Here is a 19,844-nt window from a genome sequence, read left to right as displayed (position 1 = left end):
AGCTGATTATCCAACTCCAAAAATTAAACATTCTAGAGGTTGAATTACAGTACTGAGAAACTTAATGAGAAACCTCCTTTTCTATTTTGTCTTTTCCAATCTCCTTCAATTTTGGAGGGTATTCTTCATAAGTGTCAATATCTGTAGCTATTCAGCCATATATGCATAATTTGGAGATATAATAGTCAAGGAAGCCCAATTTCCATTCAAATGCAGTTTATTTGACTTCACTAAAAAGCAGTCAAGATGCAGAAGCTAGACTTAATTTTCCTTCCTTACCCAACAGTCTGGGATCAATTTCAGCATCTCTAATTTTATATTGGTTGAGATCAAAACACTAAGCAAAATCTAAGGATGAACATGGAATGCTGATGTTCTGCAAATCTCAGCTATAACAAGCAATTGAGGAACCAGTTAATGCGTTTACATACCAACTAGAAAGCATCTTGAATTGCCTAGTGATATAATAATTAATGTAAGTTTGCCAATTGCTTGACATTTATAGAAATGAATCACACCTCATATGTTTTTAAAACAATTATGATCTAATTTAAGTTTCATTTGCTTGATTCATTCTCTGTAAGACACAAAACTTACACAAGCCAAGAGGACTTGGGAAGTAGCCAATGCTTTGGTTTACTACTAAACCTTAACAGGGGTTAGTTAGCTCACCTAATAGCTAGCTGGCTTGAGATGCAGGGAACCCAATAGCATGGATTCAATTTGCATATTGGCCGAGGTTACCAGCCTCAATGTTTTGGCTTGCTGAGGCTTGGTGATTCTCAGATTAAGAAACCACCAGTTATCTCTCTCGCTAATGAGATAGTAACCCTATGACCCAGTAGCACAATGGCAACTTTATCTAAAGCTTAACTGACAAAAGTTGGAAATAAGTATTGCACTACTCTTGTACTGTTGAGGGTAATGGCAACAGCTACTTAAGCTTGAACCCAAACTTTCTGAGCACTCAGATCCCATCACTGAAACAGGGTAGCTTGTTATAACCGATATAACCGTTACAAGTTCAGGATCTGCTGTAGATTACCTTGTTAGGTACAATACTTAACTTTAAAAAAACCTTAAGTTTTCTAATAAACTAGATATCTTTACCGGACAAAGGAGACACGCATTAACATACATTTAAGTCATGTCATTCGGAACTACGCTCCAAGTGAAAGTCGGCATTGTAAATCAAAATTATACACGGAGGTCGACAATTTCATTGCAATCCGGAGAAGAGTAGGCAACAGGTAAATCACACGATTCTCGCAGCTTGTATTTGATCAACATGAAGCAGCCCTAGTAAAGGGCAGACTGGCCTTACAGCTCAGTGGCCACTCTTGATGCCGTAGCTGCCGTGAACCCTCCTCCCCTCATCACCGCTACACGTTTCTATGGCACAGACCGTAAACAGTCAACTCCCAACATACACAGATCATTAAAATACCTCCGACAACTGCGCCGGACCCCCGCTCTGTTCCCTCCCGGACTGGCTACCGACATTAAACACCAACTACTGCACCGCCCCCCGGACATTTTACACATTGGCCACTTAGCCAAGAATGCTGCCGCCAACGCGCATGTGCCTGACCTCTCACCATCTGCCCGATGGCGTCATCAAGCGTGCGGGCGCCTGCGCCAGCCTCAGACTCTGGCCACTACAAGCTTGGGGAAACATGCAGAGTGTCTGAGTTGGACTATAACCTGGTATTGTGTGATTTTTAACTTTGTACACCCCAGTCCAACACCGGCATCTCCAAATCATGACTTTTAGAGTAGTAATGTTTTAAACTTCATCATGTTAAGTAACTTCACTGGTGTATTCCCTTTTCAGATTTTATTTCTCCCTCTCCCCTCCCCCCCAATATAACTTAAAACATTTGTAAAGTTTACTCAGGGGACATGGGTTTCACTGACATTGATTACTTGTCCCTCATTTCCAAGTGACCTTGCGAAGGTGGTGGTGAACATTACAAAACACCTTTGACCACAAGTCCATCAGGAAGTGGTCAGCACGTAGTGTCCTTGAGAACCTTTGGGAAAAGGAGAGGGCGGATCCTATTGAGCGGTTCCCTGGGCAGACTATCAAAGTCATTTGTCAGAATGCTTCATCACCAAAACTTTCAAACAAGCACCAAGACATGGCTTGGCTAGTGATGAGAAGGGCTCTGCTGGTGAGATCCTTTATGCAGGCCTGGACTCTGCCCCACCACACGCTGCCCTCGAAGCGGCTGTGGAGGGGACGAGACTGTCACACACCTCCTTCTGGAATGTGCCTATGCAAAGGAAGTCTGAAGGGAATGCAGTGGTGTTTGTTGAGCTTCTCCCCACGCAGCTCTGTGACGCGGGACCCGTGCTGTATGGTCTGTGGCCTGGGACGCACACCGAGACGAACATCAACTGTGCCTGGATGATCATCAACTCGGTGAAAGTCGCTCTTTGGTCTGTCCGACACCTGTTGATCTCCCAGCTGAAGGAGTTGACCCCGACTGAGTGTTGCAGACTGGCACGTTCCAAGGACCAGGACTACATGTTGAGGATGCGCTGAAGCTTGGGGCAGCTGCCGCCAAGGTGCGGCGGGGAAAGACCACCGCGTAACATCTGCCTGCCGAAGAAGAACAGGGGGCTCACTATTTAATTGTGCTCCGCTGATGCCTCAGCAGAATAGCTGGGTAGTCAATGTACAGATTTGTACATAAGAATGATTAATTCCGATCTCTGTATGTAAAGAAATGGAATGTATACGTATGTATGGCATCATCAATTGTATAGAAATCGAAATAATTTTATGAATAAAGTATATTTTTGAAATTAAAAAAATTACAAAAACATTGTGATTCTTCTCTGACCACTGTCTCCTGCTGGCTGACTGTCACCTACAGGACAAGCTGTTGGCTGGTAAGGGAATGTGGAAGCTGAACACAAAGTTGTTGATCCCAGGAAACATTGAGCAGCTGAAGAGGCACTATGCAGGTTTGAGAACTATCAGGCCCCTCTTTGAGTCTCCAGTGGACTGGTGGGAAACTGTAAAAGGGAACATCAAGAGGTTCTTCATCCTCAAAGGTGTTCAGGAGGCGAGACAGAGGCGGGGAAACTGTCCAACCTTCAGGAAAGTATGCAAAATTGCTCCTGCTGCAGACGATGGGGGTCGATGTCACAGAGGACCTCCAGGAGATGAAGGGCCAGCAAGCCTCGATCTTTGTCTCAGAGGCCTTCAAGGTATTCTTCCAGTCTAGGGTCCGCTCTATGGAGCAGGACGAGACATGCCCACATTTTTTTTTCCAGAAGGTGCACAAGGAGAGCTCCGTGCTCAGCAGCCTGAAGGAAGATGGCTCAGTAACGTCATCTTAGGCTGACACCATGAGGATCAGCAAATCCTTCTATGCCAGTCTGTGTGACTTGAAGCCAATTGACAGCGTGGCCTCCCAGTCATTCCTGTCCTTTATCACTGAGGTGTAGACGACAGAACACAGGAGACGTTGGACCAACAGCTATCTCTGGATGAGCTGACCAAGGATCTTGAGTCCTTTGAAAAGAATAAAACTCCTGGAAGTGACGGCTTACCAGTCGAGTTCTATTCTGCTCTATGGGACTTGATTGCCAGGACCTGCTGGAAGTGTATGTCAGAATGCTTCGAGCAGGTACCATGAGCGAATCCATGAGGAACGGCATCATCACCCTCATCTTTTATTTCTTTCTTATCTTTCTTTTTCATATATATTTAAGTGCATTGGTTAGTTAGTTCATATAAAGCCAAGCTTACAATGGCGGGGGACTTCAGACCCGTGGCATATGCCTCTTGCTTGATGTGGGAGTTAGGAACGTGTCTGACATTCCTGACTGTTACACTTGCAAGAAATGTGTCCAGCTGCAGCTCTTGCTTGACCGCATGAGGGCTCTGGAGCTGCGGATGAACTCACTGTGGAGCATCCGCATTGCTGAGGAGGTTGTGGATAACACGTTTAGTGAACTGGTCACACCGCAGGTTAGAATTGCTGAGGGAGACAGTGAATGGGTGACCAAAAGACAGAAAAAGAGTAGGAAGGTGGTGCAGGTGTCCCCTGCGGTCATCTCACTCCAAAACAGGTATACCGTTTTGGATACTGTTGGGGGAGATGGCTCACCAGGAGAGGGCAGCAGTTGTCAGGATCATGGCACCTTGGCGGGCACTGCTGTTCAGAATGGCGGGAAAAAGATTCATAGGGCCATAGTTATAGGGGATTCTATTGTGAGGGGAGTAGATAGGTGGTTCTGTGGCCAAAAACAGGACTCCCGGATGGTATGTTGCCTCCCAGGTGTTCGGGTCAGGGATGTCACTGATCGGCTGCAGAGCATTCTGAAAGGGGAGGGTGAACAGCCAGTTGTCTTGGTGCATATAGGCACCAACAATAAGTAACAAATGAGTTGAGGTCCTGAAAGAAGAATTCAGGGAGCTAGGAGAGAAGTTAAAGAGGAGGACCTCAAAGGTAATGATCTTGGGATTACTACCAGTGCCATGTGCTAGTCAGCGTAGAAATGAAAAAATAGGCAGGATGAACACGTGGCTTGAGAGATGGTGTAGGAGGGAGGGCTTCAGATTTGTTGGACATTGGGACTGGTTCTGGATGGTCCACATCTGAACCAGACTGGAACCAATGTCCTTGGGGAGTTTTTGCTATTGCTGTTCGGGAGGTTTTAAACTAATGTGGCAGGGGACTGGCAACCAGAAGAGAAAACATGTAGGCAGCGAGATGGAGACTGTAAGAATCATGAAGATAGCATTAATAAAGGGAAGAGTAGGCAGAGAGCAGATGGGTGCAAAAGAACAGATGGCCTGAAATGCATCTACTTTAATGCAAGGAGTATAGTGTGTAAGGCTGATGAACTTAGGGCTTGGATTGGTGCCTGAGAGTATGACATTATTGCAATCACACAGACTTGGTTGAAGGAAGGGCATGATGATTGGCAACTAAATGTTCCAGGATACAGACATTTCAGACAGGACAGGGAGGGAAGTAAAAAGGGGTGGGGGGGGGGGGGGGGTAGAGTTGCATTGCTGGTCAGAGATGATATCATGGCTGTGGTAAAGGAGGATATTATGGATGTCTTGGGTAGTGAGGCATTATGGTGGAGCTGAGAAATAAGAAAGGTGCAATTACATTGTTGGGGCTGTATTACTGGCCTCCTAACAGTGAGCATGAGGTAGAAGAACAAATAGATAAGCAGATTATGGAAAGATGTAGAGGCAATAGGGTAGTGGTGATAGGAGATTTTAATTTTCCCAACATTGACTGGAATACACTTAGCATTAGACGTCTGGATGGGATAAAATTTGTAAGAAGCATCCAGGAGAGTTTTCCAGAGCGGTATGTCAATAGTCCAACGAGGGAAGGAGCCATAGGTGAGAGAATGGGTGAGATTCTGAATGATTACTTTGCATCAGTGTTCGCTGAGGAGAGGAACATGATGAATCTTGAGATTAGAGATAGAAGTTTGATTAGTCTGGATCATAAGTAGGTTGACATAATCAGGGAGTGGGTAGGTTAGAGGTTATTAAGGTGGACAAATCTCCAGGACTGGATGGGATCTATCCCAGGTTGCTGAGGGAGGCGAGAGAGGAAATAGCTGGGGACCTTACAGTTATCTTTGTGGCATCCTTAAATACAGGTGAGGTGCTGGAAGACTGAAAGATTTCTCATGTAGTCCCCCTGTACAAGAAGGGTAGTAGGGATATTCTGGGTAAGTACAGACCAGTGAGCCTGATGTCAGTGGTGGGAAAGTTGCTGGAGGGGGTACTGAGGGATAAGATCTATTTATATTTAGAAAAGAATGAGCTTATCAGTGATAGGCACCATGCTTTTGTGCGGGGGAGATTGTGCCTTACCAACTTAATGGAGTTTTTCGAGGAAGTGACCAAGTTGATAGCTGAAGGCAGGGCTGTTGATGTCATACACATGGACTTTAGTAAGGTGTTTGATAAGGTTCTCAATGGTAGACCAATGGAGAAAGTGAAGTCACATGGTGTGCAGGGTGTTCTAGCTAGCTGGATAAAGAACTGGTTGAGCAACAGGAGACAGAGAGTAGTAGTTGAAGGGAGTTTCTCAAAATGGAGAAAGGTGACCAGTGGTGTTCCACAGGGATCAGTGTTGGGGCCATTGTTATTTGTGATATACATAAATGATCTGGAAGAGGGCACTGTTGGTATGATCAGCAAGTTTGCAGATGACATGAAGATTGGTGGAGTAGCAGAAAGCATAAGGGACTGTCAAAGAATACAGGAGGATATAGATAGACTGGAGAGTTGGGTGGAAAAGTAGCAGATGGATCAATGTTTGAGAGAAGATTTGTAGCTCGGATGCTCGTTGTGGTGGTTCTGTTTGCCGATCTGGGAATTTGTGTTGCAGATGTTTCGTCCCCTGTCTAGGTGACATCCTCAGTGCTTGGGAGCCTCCTGTGAAGCGCTTCTGTGATGTTTCCTCCGGCATTTATAGTGATTTGTACCTGCCGCTTCCGGTTGTCAGTTCCAGCTGTCCGCTGCAGCGGCCGGTATATTGGGTCCAGGTCGATGTGCTTATTGATTGAATCTGTGGATGAGTGCCATGCCTCTAGGATTGGCTGGTCCTATAATAGTAGTGTTGTCCCAGTCAAACTCATATTGCTTGTCATCTGAGTGTGTGGCTACTAAGGATAGCTGGTCATGTCGTTTCATGGCTAGTTGGTGTTCATGGATGCGGATCGTTAGCTGTCTTCCTGTTTGTCCTATGTAGTGTTTTGTGCAGTCCTTGCATGGGATTTTGTACACTGCATTGGTTTTGCTCATGCTGGGTATCGGGTCCTTCGTCCTGGTGAGTTGTTGTCTGAGAGTGGCTATTGGTTTGTGTGCTGTTATGAGTCCTAGTGGTCGCAGTAGTCTGGCTGTCAGTTCAGAAATGTTTTTGATGGCTAGTCCTTTGGGTTGTGGCATGTCCTCATTCTGTAGTCTTTCCCTTAGGCATCTGTTGATGAAATTGCGGGGGTATCCGTTTCTTCCAAACTTTGAACACCTATGGGCGAGAGACACTAAGACAAGCCAGGAAATGGGAATCCTGTGCCAACCGCCTAAGCGCCACATATGAACAGCTCCGGTTCCTGCACGAATGCCGAAAGAATCGAATCCTTCCACCATGTGTCAGATACAGACCACCAGTCAACAACTCACAAGCCAGGGACACAGTCAGACAGAACGGATTCAGGATGATCCAGGTAATGATTACAGATGCTCACAACAGACTTCACAAATACAGACAAGAAATTGCACGCCAAAAATCGTTAATTTCAAAAACCACCAATCAGGAATGGACCCGGACCATAGAACAGACCATCACCATAGTACAGAACAGCACCACACATCGCAAAAAAATGGCACTAAAAGAAAAAATGGCCAAACTAACACACAACAGAGAGGACACCACAACACACTCCTGGATTAGAAACCTCTCCCACAGACAGCTCACAGACACGGAAAGAATAATACTGGCCAAGGAACTCAACTACAACCACATGGGATGCCAAGTCAGCAGACTTCCTAGTAGCACTAGAATACACACTCAGAAACAATGGACTGACAGAAGAGACACAACAAACAGTGAGACGAAGTATCATACCCCTGATAACAAGGAAAAGACAAACACATAACCTCAACACCAAGGAGAGGAAAGCACTAAAAGCACTAAGAAACGATAAGAACATAATCACACTACCAGCAGACAAAGGCAGAATGACGGTCATCCTGGACAAAGCAGAGTACATCCAAAAAGCACAACAACTACTTGCAGATACCAACACCTACCAAAAGAGGGAGTTTGACCCCACAGCTCACCAATAGGATAAACAACACACTGAGGAACCGACAACAAAATGGACAGATAACCAGGTTTGACCTACAGAGAATGAAACCTGAAAGCAACAACACCCCCAGATTCTATGGACTACCTAAAGTGCACAAACCAGACATCCCACTCAGACCCATAGTATCACTACCAGGGACACCATCACACAAACTGGCTAAAGAACTACAACAGAAAATGAAACACCTGGTTAGCAGATCCAGACACTCTATACAGTCAACACAGAAATTCTTGGACATCATCAGAAATATACACATAGACAAGGAAGAAACTATGGTCTCATTCGATGTAACGGCACTGTTCACCTCTATTGACAAAACCCTAGCCAGAGAAACAATAGCTAACCTGCTGGACATACAGAACAGACAACAAGACAGGGAACCTATCAACAAAGGCTGCATACTCAAACTACTGGACCTGTGCCTCACAACACACTTCACATTCAACAACCAAATATATGAACAAATCAACGGCACACCCATGGGCTCACCCATATCTTTGGACTCATAGCAGAAGCAGTAATGCAAAGGTTAGAACAAACAGTCTTACTGCAAATTCAACCCAAACTCTGGGTCAGATATGTGGATGACACCTTTGTAATCATTAAAAACACAGAAATAGAGAACACACACCGGATCTTCAACGCCACACTCACAGGAACCAGATTCACGAGAGAGGAAGAAAAGGACAATCAACTCCCATTCCTAGATGGGATGGTACAGAGAACACCTAATGGAGAATTCACCACAAAAGGTATACAGGAAAGCCACACACACAGACCAAGTCCTAAACTACGGAAGCAACCTCCCCAACACACACAAAAGAAGTTGCATCAAGACACCGTTCAATAGGGCCACAACACATTGCAGTACACCAGAACTGCAAAAAGAGGAAGAAGAACACCTATACAATGTATTCGCCAAAAACGGATACCCCTGCGATTTCATCAACAGATAACTAAGGGAAAGACAACAGAATGAGGACATGCCACAACCCAAAGGACTAGCCACACTACCATACATCAAAAACATTTCTGAACTGACAGCCAGACTACTGCGACCACTAGGACTCATAACAGCACACAAACAAATAGCCACTCTCAGACAACAACTCACCAGGATGAAGGACCCGATACCCAGCATGAGCAAAAACAATGCAGTGTACAAAATTCCATGCAAGGACTGCACAAAACACTACATAGGACAAACAGGAAGACAGCTAACGATCCGCATCCATGAACACCAACCAGCCATGAAACGACATGACCAGCTATCCTTAGTAGCCACACACTCAGATGACAAGCAATATGAGTTTGACTGGGACAACACTACTATTATAGGACAAGCCAAACAGAGAACAGCCAGGGAATTCCTAGAGGCATGGCACTCTTCCACATATTTAATCAATAAGCACATCGACCTGGATCCAATATACCGGCCACTGCAGCGGACAGCTGGAACTGACAACCGGAAGAGGCTATAAATTACACTATAAATGCCGGAGGAAACATCACAGAAGCACTTCACAGGAGGCTCCCAAGCACTGAGGATGTCACCTAGACAGGGGACGAAACATCTGCAACACAAATTCCCAGCTTGGCAGATGGATTTCTATCCAGACAAATGTGAGGTAATGCATTTAGGCAAGACTAATTCTAGAGCGAATTATACAATGAACGGAAAGGCCTTAGGAAAAGTTGATAGGCAGAGAGATCTGGGAGTGCAGGTCCATTGTACCCTGAAGGATATGGACGCTTTGGAGAGGCTGCAGAGAAGGTTTACGAGGATGTTACCTGGTATGGAAGGTGCTAGCTGTGAAGAGAGGTTGAGTAGGTTGGGTTTGTTTTCATTAGAAAAAAGGAGATTGAGGGGGGACCTAATTGAATTTACAAAATCACGAAGGGTATAGACAGGGTGGATAGAGACAAGCTTTTTCACAAGGTGAAGGATTCAATAATGAAAGTTCATGCTTTCAAGGTGAGAGGTGGAAAGTTTAAGGGGGATACACATGGCAAATATTTCACACAGAGGATGGTGGGTGTCTGGAATGTGTTGCCAGCAGAGGTGGTAGAGCCAGGCACGGTAAATTCATTTAAGATGCGTCTGGACAGATGCATGAGTAGGTGGGGAGCAGAGGGATACAGATGCTTAGGAATTGGGCAACATGTTTAAACAGTAGATTTGGATCAGTTCAGGCTTGGAGGGCTGAAGGGCCTGTTCCTGAGCTGTACATTTTCTTTGTTTTATCTACAAGCAGAAGGGGGAGAGGGAGGAAATTCGAAATTGGCAACCAATCTCACTACTAAATGTGGATTACAAAATCTTGTCAAAGGTCATTGCCAACCAGGTCAGGTCTGCTCTAGGATCGGTAGTTCACCCTAACCAAATCTGGGTAGGAAGATCACTGAGAGTCTTGCAATCTTCAGGGATACGATTGCCTACGCGCTGGTCAGGGGGATGAACACCTACCTCATAAGAGATTCTTATAGAGAGAGGAGGAGAACTTCTTCAAGGTCGGCATCCTTGCAAGAGGATTCGCAGTAAGGTTAAAATCAACTAGCCAAAAGTAAGGACTGCAGACACTGGAAATCAGAGTCTAGATTAGAGTGGTGCTGGAAAAGCACAGCAGGTCAGGCAACATCTGAGGAGCAGGAATATCAATGTTTCGGGCAAAAGCCTGGACCAGGAGAAAGCCTTTGATACAATATTGCACACATAGATGAGAGATGTTCTCGCCAAAATGGGCTTTGGGGAAGAAATCTGCAATTGGATCCGATTGCTCGACAACAACAATGTCAGTGCAGTCTCAATCAACGGGTGGGAATCCGACAGCTTTCCATTCAGTCTGCTCTCTCTCCTGACGTGTTTGTGTGCTGCATACAGCCATTTGCCAAGTCATCAGGAAGGATGTGAGCCTGAGAGGGGTGACTATTCCTGACAGCAGTGGCCTACAAGTTAAGACCTCCCTGTACATGGATGATGTTGCCGTTTTCTGCACGGATCCGCTGTCTGTGCAGACTCATGTGCATCTGTGACTGGTTCGAACAGGCCTCGGGGGCCAAGGTAAACCGAGGCAAGAGCGAGGCCATGATCTTTGGGAACTGGGCCAACCAATCCTTCATCCCCTTCACCGTCAGGACTGATCATCTGATGGTGCTGGGTATTTGGTTCAGAGTGGGTGGGGCATGTACCAAATATTCGGAAGAGCAGGTTACCAAAGTGAGGCAGAAACTAGGCAGATGAGAGCAACGGTTGCTCTGCATAGCAGGTCAAAACCTGGTCATCAGGTGTGAGGTACTGTCAGTGCTGTTATATGTGGCACAGGCCTGGCATATTCGCTGAACCTGTGCCTCCGCACTCACCCAGGCCATCTTCCACTTCATGTGGAGATCAAAGATGGACTAGGTCCGAAGGGACACGATGTACAAAGATCTGGGCAATGGGGAAAAAAAACACAACCAATGCCACCCTCACCCTGATGGCCACCTTTGTGTGTAGCTGTATCAAGCTGTGCATGGATCCCCGGTACGCAAACACCAAGTGTTACTGCATACTGAGGTTCTACCTGCCCCCAGTGTTGGGAAAGATGGGCCTAACCTCGCTGCTGCGGAATACTCCAAGTAGATGGACCATTCCATATCACCTGTCCTTTGTAGAGACATTTGTGAAAAAAAACACCTTTGATCACAGATCCAACACTTAGTGGTTAGCACTTAGTGTCCCCAAGACTCTTCAGGAAAAGGAGACGGTGGATCCTGTTGAGCAGTTCCCAGGGCAGACTGTCGAAGTTATTCAGCAGAAAGCCTCATCACCAGAACTTTCCAACAAGCACCAAGATAGGGCCTGGCTGGTGGTGAGAAGGGCTCTGCCTGTGAGGTCCTTAATGCACGCCCGGACTCTGCGCCATGCACACTGCCCTCGAAGCGGCTGTGGAGAGGATGAGACTGTCACACACCTCCTTCTGGAATGTGCATATGCAAAAGAAGTCTGGAGAGGAATGCAATGGTGTTTGTCAAGGTTCATTCCAAGCAGCTTCGTGACACGGGACTCTGTGCTATTCACTGGGACGCACACTGAGACGAAAATCAACTGCGCCTGGAGGATCATCAACTCAGTGAAAGACGCTCTTTGGTCTGCCCAAAACCTGTTGATCTTCCAGCTGAAGGGATTGACCCTGACTGAGTGTTGCAGACTGGCACATTCCAAGGTCCAGGACCATGTGTTGAGGGACGCACTGAAGCTTGGGGCAGCTGCCGCCAAGGCACAGTGGGGAAAGACCATCATGTAAGGTCCTTCTGCTGAAGAATAACAGGGGTTCCACTCAGTAATTGGGCTCCGCTGATGCCTCAGCTAAATACGAAGAGGCTGATTGGTTAACATACAGAATTGTAAATACCAGTGACTCAGTCTGTTCACTGTTATGTGTATGTTAACTGTATGTTAAGACATGTAAAGTATACATCTGAATGGCATCACCAACTGTACAGGTACCAAAGATTTCTATGAATAAAATATATTTTTGAAATAAATTAATAAAAAAATTGACTTGAATTTTCCAAACTTTATAACCATAGAATCTTTCTATTATATTTGATTCAGAGGTGCCTCAAAACAATTTCAAATATCCTTCCTAGCATTGTTCACTCATTGTAAGCCCAAGGAAATCTACAGTTTCTATCCCCTTGGTGCGATATTACTGAAAAGCCTTAGTGTCTCATTCCCATTGCATCTCTGCAAGTGCTACTCTAAGTTTTATTTTGTCACTCAGCATTTAGTGTGGACTTTGGAATAGGTACAGACGCAATACAGTTGAGACTGGACAGACCAAAGAGCTCCTCTTACTGAAATGATGGTCTTCTGGATATAATTGATCTTTTTCTCTGTATCCTCCTAGGATCACACTGCAGCACAGAGGAACCACGAAGAGCAGAGGAAAATCACCTTATAGCATATTCAAAGAGAACAGGTACACAATGAATGCAATCTGCCAATTTCTCACCCACAATCCCACCAACACAGTAAATGCAACTAAATGACCCTATACAAACAATAAGCAAGATGAACATCATTTACAAAATACCTTGCAAGAACTGTAACAAACACTACATTGGACAAACAGGCAGAAAACTAGCCAGCAGGATACATGAACATTAACTAGCCACAAAAAGACATGATCCATTATCACTAGTATCCTTACATATAGATGAGGAAGGACACCACTTTGACTGGGACAACACATCCATTCTAGGACAAGCTAAACAGAGACATATATGAGAATTCTTAGAAGCATGGTATTCCAACCGGAACGTTATCAACAAACACATCAATCTGAACCCCATCTACCACTCTCTGAGTAAAAAATGGGAAATGACATCACCAACACATGAAATGGCATCACCAACATAGGAAATGGCATCACCAACCCAAGGAAACCTAAACACATAAATAGAAAGCTGGATGTAATATCAGCGCTTCACCAGAGGCTCACTGATGATGTTACCTAGTATGGTGATGAAACATCTGAAAACAAATCTTTGAGCTCAGCGAGCAAACTTACATCCATAATCTCAACCTGAGCTACAAATCTTCTCAAAACTCGCTAATATGTCTTGATGCTTTTTTATAAGTGCTGATGATGAGGCTTTCTCCCCAAATGGCTTTGTCAGTCTGCTTAGGGAACTAATTAACAGGATCCACTTACCTGTCACACATGGCTTTGGAATGTTACAGTCGACCATTGCTTGGTGGACCTCTGATCAAAGTTGGGAGTTTGTTTGACCATGGGTATTCAGTCTCTCTTTTTTTATGCATGATCAGCCCCTCTAAAATGTATCCTCTTGTACCTTCAGGTAATTTAACAGTAATGGGGACAAAGGATCGGTCAGCCCAGACCTCAAAGAACATGGCCTCCCTCCTGCTTTGATTTACCTACACTCTACAGACTAGTTCAAACAGGTCAGAGCTGGCAATCTGTGTACCAATAGCATTAAAGCAAAAGGTAATAATGTAGCTGTGCACAGGGAGGCTTTGAGCTGAGTGCCTTCACTAACTGGGATAATTACCCCTGTTATTTGTTTCCCTGTTGATGGAATTGGCAAAAGATCTGCAGAAGACAGCCATCACATCAAGGTGTAAAGGGCAGCCCTGCATGGTTCCAGATTGATTAGAAAGATTTCCAATATCCACCCACTGACTGAAACAGTTTTCCTGACGTTGGTAAGGTGCAGCTGTATAAAATTGTGGGATTCCTTCCCAACACCCCATTGTGGAGAGAACATGGGAGTCTTTGATATTCTGTCTAATGCCTTCTCCTGGTCTTATTGGTGCCACATATGTCCACTTCCCTGTCTTGCACATAGGGAATTGTATCCCTGAGTAGCATAAGGTGTTTTGAGATTATTTGGAATCATAGAATCCCTATCGTGTAGAAACAGGCCATTTGGCCCATTGAGTCCACACCAACCCTCTAAAGAGTATCACATCCAGACCCACTATCTCTGTAATCCTGCATTTCCTCTGGCTAGCCGACCTAGCCTGCACAACCCTGGACGCTAGGGGAAATTTAGTATGACCAATCCATCTAACCTGCACATCTTTGGACATGGGAGGAAACCGGAGCACTTGCAGGAAACCCACGCAGACACAGGGAGAATGGGCCCACACAGACAGTTGACCGAGACTGGAATTTGGCCCACAGCACTGAGTCAGCAAGGCTAACCACTGAGCTACTGTGCCACCCTGGCACATTTTCCTGCAATGTACAATACAGGTCTGGTCAGGATGAATCATCAACTCCAAAGCAGAACTGACCTCATTGTCAATGACCTTGGACAGAATTTTGGAAGCTATGTTCAGCAGTGAGATGGGTATCTTTCTAATTTACTCTTTCTCCCCTTTCACTTGTCGATGAGTGTGATGATACTTTTTCTCATGAATGCAAACATGCAGCTAGCCAGAAGCCCACTCTTATACACAAGCAGCAGGTCCCAGCTGATTAAATGCTATAGAATTGAATACAATTCATTGATCATAGAGTCATGGAGATGTACAGCATGGAAACAGACCCTTCGGTCCAACCCGTCCACTGGTAAGCCATCACTTCTAGGGGTTTTACCATCTCATAGAACATGAGCTCCTTAGCTCATTCAGAATCAGCATTTTGTTCAGACTATACCATGTACTGTCATCTAAGATCTTCTTGCTAGAGGATTAGATTTCACCAGAACTATAGGTACCCTTCAAAATGATCCACTTTATTTTCCAGAACAATCTTCAGACCTGGCATTGCTCATTTTCTCCCAAAGTTATTTGGAATACCAGAAACAGTTGCATTATAAAAATATTTAATTTTTGGAGTTATTCTTTTAAGTTATCAGTGTATGAGGTGTTTGATACGTATCATAACATGCAGCAAATACTATAAATCTTATAATGTTGCTATGAAGAATCAGGCCACTCGACCCGCGTAATCTATATCTGACATGACCTTGTGACCAAAACAGGTAGGTCATTGCTATTCCTTTTAATCAGCATAGAAAAACAATTTAGTGTCTATCTATATAAGCGAGTGATGTAATCACAGGTCTATCTCACTGACTTACAGCCTGACAAACCAGTTCTGTTGAGTACAAATCAGGTTTCTGCAGAGTTAAACACTCTGAAAAAAAATCATACTTGAACCTGATCCCACCCATAAACAGACTATGCCTCTTATCAAAATTACCATGGTGATTATCTGCAAATTTTGCTGAATACAAGTGTTCAAAAAGGCTTTCAAAATTAAGTTTGTTTTTAACAGCAAAAGTGGGAGTAAGCACAATTAAAAGTTAAAAATGTTACTAACATTTTGGGTCCAGTCAGCCTTCTTCAGAACCCAGGTGGCTCCAGTGGCACAATCAATTAACACATGGTCGCTATGTGACAGTATAGAAATGTGTGAAATGTGGAGACTGAGAATTCAAACCTCAACTGGAGCAGGTTTTGGGAGTCAGAATACAGAAAGGAGATAGAGGGCTTTGTGACATGGTGCAATTATAACAAACTCGTTTACAATGGAGGCAAAACTAAAGAACCAATCAGTCCCTTCAGAAAAAAATGAGGAGAACACACCCCCACCTATATCAATGGAGCTGACATTGTGAGAGTCACGTTTCAAGGATTGACGATAACTGATAACCTGTCCTGGGCTTCTCACGTAGATGTGACGGTCAAGAAGGCACAAAGCCTCTTCTTCCTCAGGTGGCTCAGCAAATTTGACATGTCGACAAGGTCCCCCGCCTTAGAAAGTACATTGTCCAGGTGCATAGCGGCCTGGTACAGCAACTGCTGTGCCCTGCACCATAAGAAACTACAGAAGATTGTGTGCACAGCCCAGACTATCACGGAAGCCAGCTTCCCATCCATGGACACCATGTACATGTTTTGTTGCCGTGGAAAGGCTGCTCCCATCATCAAAGAGTCAAGACTAGAGTGGTGCTGGAAAAGCACAGCAGGTCAGGCAGCATCCGTGGAGCAGGAAAGTCAATGTTTCTGGTAAAAGCCCTTCATCAGGAATGAGGCGGGGAGCCTCAGGGCTGGAGGGATAAATAGGAAAGGAATGGGGCTGGGGATAGGGTAGCCAAGAGTGCAATAGGTGGGTGGAAGTGGGGTTAAGGTGATAGGTCAGATAAGAAGGTGGAGCAGATAGGTGGGAAGAAAGATTGACAGGTGGGACAGGTCATGATGATGGTGCTGAGCTCGAAGGTTGGAACTGGGGTAAAGTAGTGGGAGGGAAAATGAGGAAACTGGTGAAGTCCACGTTGATACCATAGGGTTGAAGGGTCCCGAGGCTGAAGACGAGGCATTCTTCCTCCAGGTGTCGGGTGGTGGAGGATGCCCAGAACCTACATGTCCTGAGCAGAGTTGAATTATTCAGCCACGGGGCGGTGGGGTTCATTGGTGCAGATGTACCGGAGATGTTCTCTGAAGTACTCTGCGAGAAGGCATCTGGTCTCCCCAATCTAGAAGAGACTGCATCAGGAGCAATAGACACAATAAATGACAAGTGTGGAAGTGCAGGTGAAACTTTGATGGATGTGGAAGGCGCCTTTGGGGCCTTAGATGGAAGTGAGGGGGGAGGTATAGGTGCAGGTTTTGCAATTCCTGCGATAGCAGGGGAAGGTGTCGATAGGGGAGGGTGGGTTTTTGGGGCGTGGACTTGACCAGTTAGTCACGGTGGGAGGGAAAATATATCCCTGGTGCTGGGGTCCATTTGTAGGTAGTGGAAATGTCAGCGGATGATGTGATTTATGCAGAGGTTAGTGGGATGGAAGGTGAGGACCAGGGGTGTTCTATCCTTGTTGCGGTTGAAGGGGTGAAATTCGAGGTTGGAGGTGAGGGACATGGATGAGATGCGTTGGAAGGCATCTTCAACCATGTGGGAGGGGAAGTTACAGTCTTTAAAGGAGGAGACAATCTGGTGTGTTCTGTGGTGGAACTGGTCGTCCTGGGAATAGATATACCAGAGGCGGAGGAATTTGGAAAACAGGATAGCATTTTTGCAGGAAGTAGGGTGGAAGGAAGTGTAATCCAGGTAGCTGTGGGAGTTGGTGGGTTTGTAAAAAATGTCAGTGTTGAATTGGTCATCATTGATGGAGATGGAGAGGTCCAGGAAAGGGAGGGATGTGTCTGAGATGGTCCAGATGAATTTAAGGTCGGGGTGGAATGTGTTGGTGAAGTATGATGAATTGTTCAACCTCCTCATAGGAGCATGAGGTGGCGCTGATACAGTCATCAATGTAGCAGAGGAAAAGGTGGGGAGTGGTGCCGGTGTAACTGAGGAAGATGAACTGTTTTACGTAGCTGATGCAGAGACAGGCATATCTGGGGCCCATGTGGGTGCCCATGGCTACCCCTTTTGTCTGGAGGAAGTGGGAGGATTGGAAGGAGAAATTGTTGACGGTGAGGACCAGTTCAGTCAAACAAGCAAGAGTTCAGTGGAAGGGTACAGGTGGGAACATCGGGAGAAGAAGAAATAGAGGGTTGGAGGCCCTGGTCATGGTGGATGGAGGTGTAGAGGGACTGGATGTCCATGGTGAAGATGAGGCTTTAGGGGCCGGAGAAACGAAAGTCTTAGAGGAGGTGGAGGGCATGAGTGGTGTCCCGAACGTATGTGGGGAGCTCCTGGATCAGGGGGATAGGACAGTATCAAGGTAGGTGGAGATGAATTTGGTGGGGGCAGGAGCAGGCTGATACGATGGGTTGGCCTGGGTGGTCAGGCTTGTGGATCTTGGGTAGGAGGTATAATCAGGTGGTGTGGGGTTCCTGAGCTATGAGGTTGGAAGCTGTGGGTGGGAGATCCCCTAAGGTGAAGAGGTTGTGTACGGTCTGGGTAATAGACCGGCATGGGATGTCCAGGTGGATGGGGTGTGTTGGAGGCTGGCAAAGGGATCTTTGGAAGGTGGGCAGGTATTTTGATGAAGAAAGTAAGCTCAGAGGCAGAGGCGGTAGAAGAAGTGCTCAACGTCACAACATGTATTGAATTCGTTGATGCATGGATGGATGGGGATGGAGGGATAGTGAAAACTCGGCAGGGCTGGGAGTTAGGACCTGGTATAGGGATGGAGCTGGGAGAGGGGGTAGAGACTGCAACTGGAGTGGGCATGGTGGTAGGGGAATGGGGGTGGAGTCATTTACTGAAGTGGCGTTGCCCTTGGGATTCTGGGGTCTCCCCCACCACCACCACACCCTCTGCTCATGCATCAATGAATTCAATACACGTCGTGATGTTGAACACTTCTTTTGCTGCCTCCGCCTCCAAGCTTAATTTTTTCATCAAGCGTTCTACCCATCTTCTGAGGACCCCTTCACCCACCTCCAACACACCCCACCCACCTGGACACCGTGTGCCAGTCTATTACCCGCCCTCGACCTCTGTATTTGCAACTGCTGCTAAGACATTGACTGCCTCAACCTGTCCACCCCCTCCCCAACTCCAACCTCTCACCCTCACAACACGCAGCCCCCCACTCCCTCTGCTCCAATCCCAACCTCATCATCAAACCAGCGGACAAAGGGGGTGTAGTTGTAGTTTGGTGCACTGACCTTTACACCACTGAAGCCAGGTGCCAACTTGTAGACACCTGCTCCTACCGCCTCCTTGACCATGACCCCATCCCCCATCACCAAACCATCACCTCCCAGACCATACAGAACCTCATCACCTCAGGAGATCTCCCATCCACAGCTTCCAACCTCATAGTCCAGAAGCCCGCACTGCCTAGTTTTACGTCCTATCCAAGACCCACAAGCCAGACTCCCCTTGCCGATTTATCGTCTCAGCCTGCTCCTGCACCGAATTCAGCTCCACCTACCTCAATAGTCCTATCCCCCCCGGACCAGGAACTTCCCACATACATTCAGGACACCATCCATGCCCTCTACCTCCTCCAAGACTTCCGTTTCCCTGGCGCCCAATGCCTCATCTTCAGCGTGGACATCAAATCCCACTACACTCGCATCCGCCATGACCAGGGCCTCCAAGCCCTCCGTTTCTTCCTCTCCCGACATCCCCAACAGTACCCACTGACACTCTTATTCATTTGGCTGAACTGGTCCTCAGCATCAACAATTTCTCCTACAAATCTTCCCAATTCCCCCAGACGAAAAGGGTAGCCATGGGCACCGGCATGGGCCCCAACTATGCCTGTCTCTTCATCGGCCACATAGAACAGTCCATTTTCCTCAATTATACCAGTATCACTCCCCACCTTTTCCTCCGTTATATTGATGACAGCATCGGCGCCACCTCGTGCTCCCATGAGGAGGTTGAGCAGTTCATCAACTTCACCAACACATTCCACCCCAACCTTTGATCATCTCTGACACCACCTTCCCCTTTCTGGACCTCTCCATTCCATCAACAATGACCGACTCAACACTAACATTTTTTACAAACCCACCGACTCCCACAGCTACCTGGATTACACCTATTCCCACCCTA

The 19,844-nt window shown here is 46.2% G+C and overlaps 1 protein-coding gene across 2 annotated transcripts in view; it reads right to left on the bottom strand.

The window, feature by feature from the left end:
• Window positions 1-1,543, bottom strand: part of pcnx4 (pecanex 4) — a 43,104-nt gene extending 41,561 nt beyond the window's left edge. The window contains exon 1 of one of the 2 annotated variants that reach the window (XM_060829325.1): window positions 1,139-1,543. The gene's annotated coding sequence lies outside the window, so the exon portion shown is untranslated. The remainder of the gene's footprint in view (window positions 1-1,138) is intronic. The other variant, XM_060829326.1, reaches the window with a different exon arrangement.
• Window positions 1,544-19,844: the final 18,301 nt, after the last annotated feature.

The sequence above is a fragment of the Hemiscyllium ocellatum genome, chromosome 8 (assembly GCF_020745735.1).
Source record: "Hemiscyllium ocellatum isolate sHemOce1 chromosome 8, sHemOce1.pat.X.cur, whole genome shotgun sequence".
In the NCBI taxonomy this organism is placed as follows: Eukaryota; Metazoa; Chordata; class Chondrichthyes; order Orectolobiformes; family Hemiscylliidae; genus Hemiscyllium; species Hemiscyllium ocellatum.
Note: the sequence above shows the minus strand (reverse complement) of the source record. Positions and strands in the feature narration are given on the sequence as shown.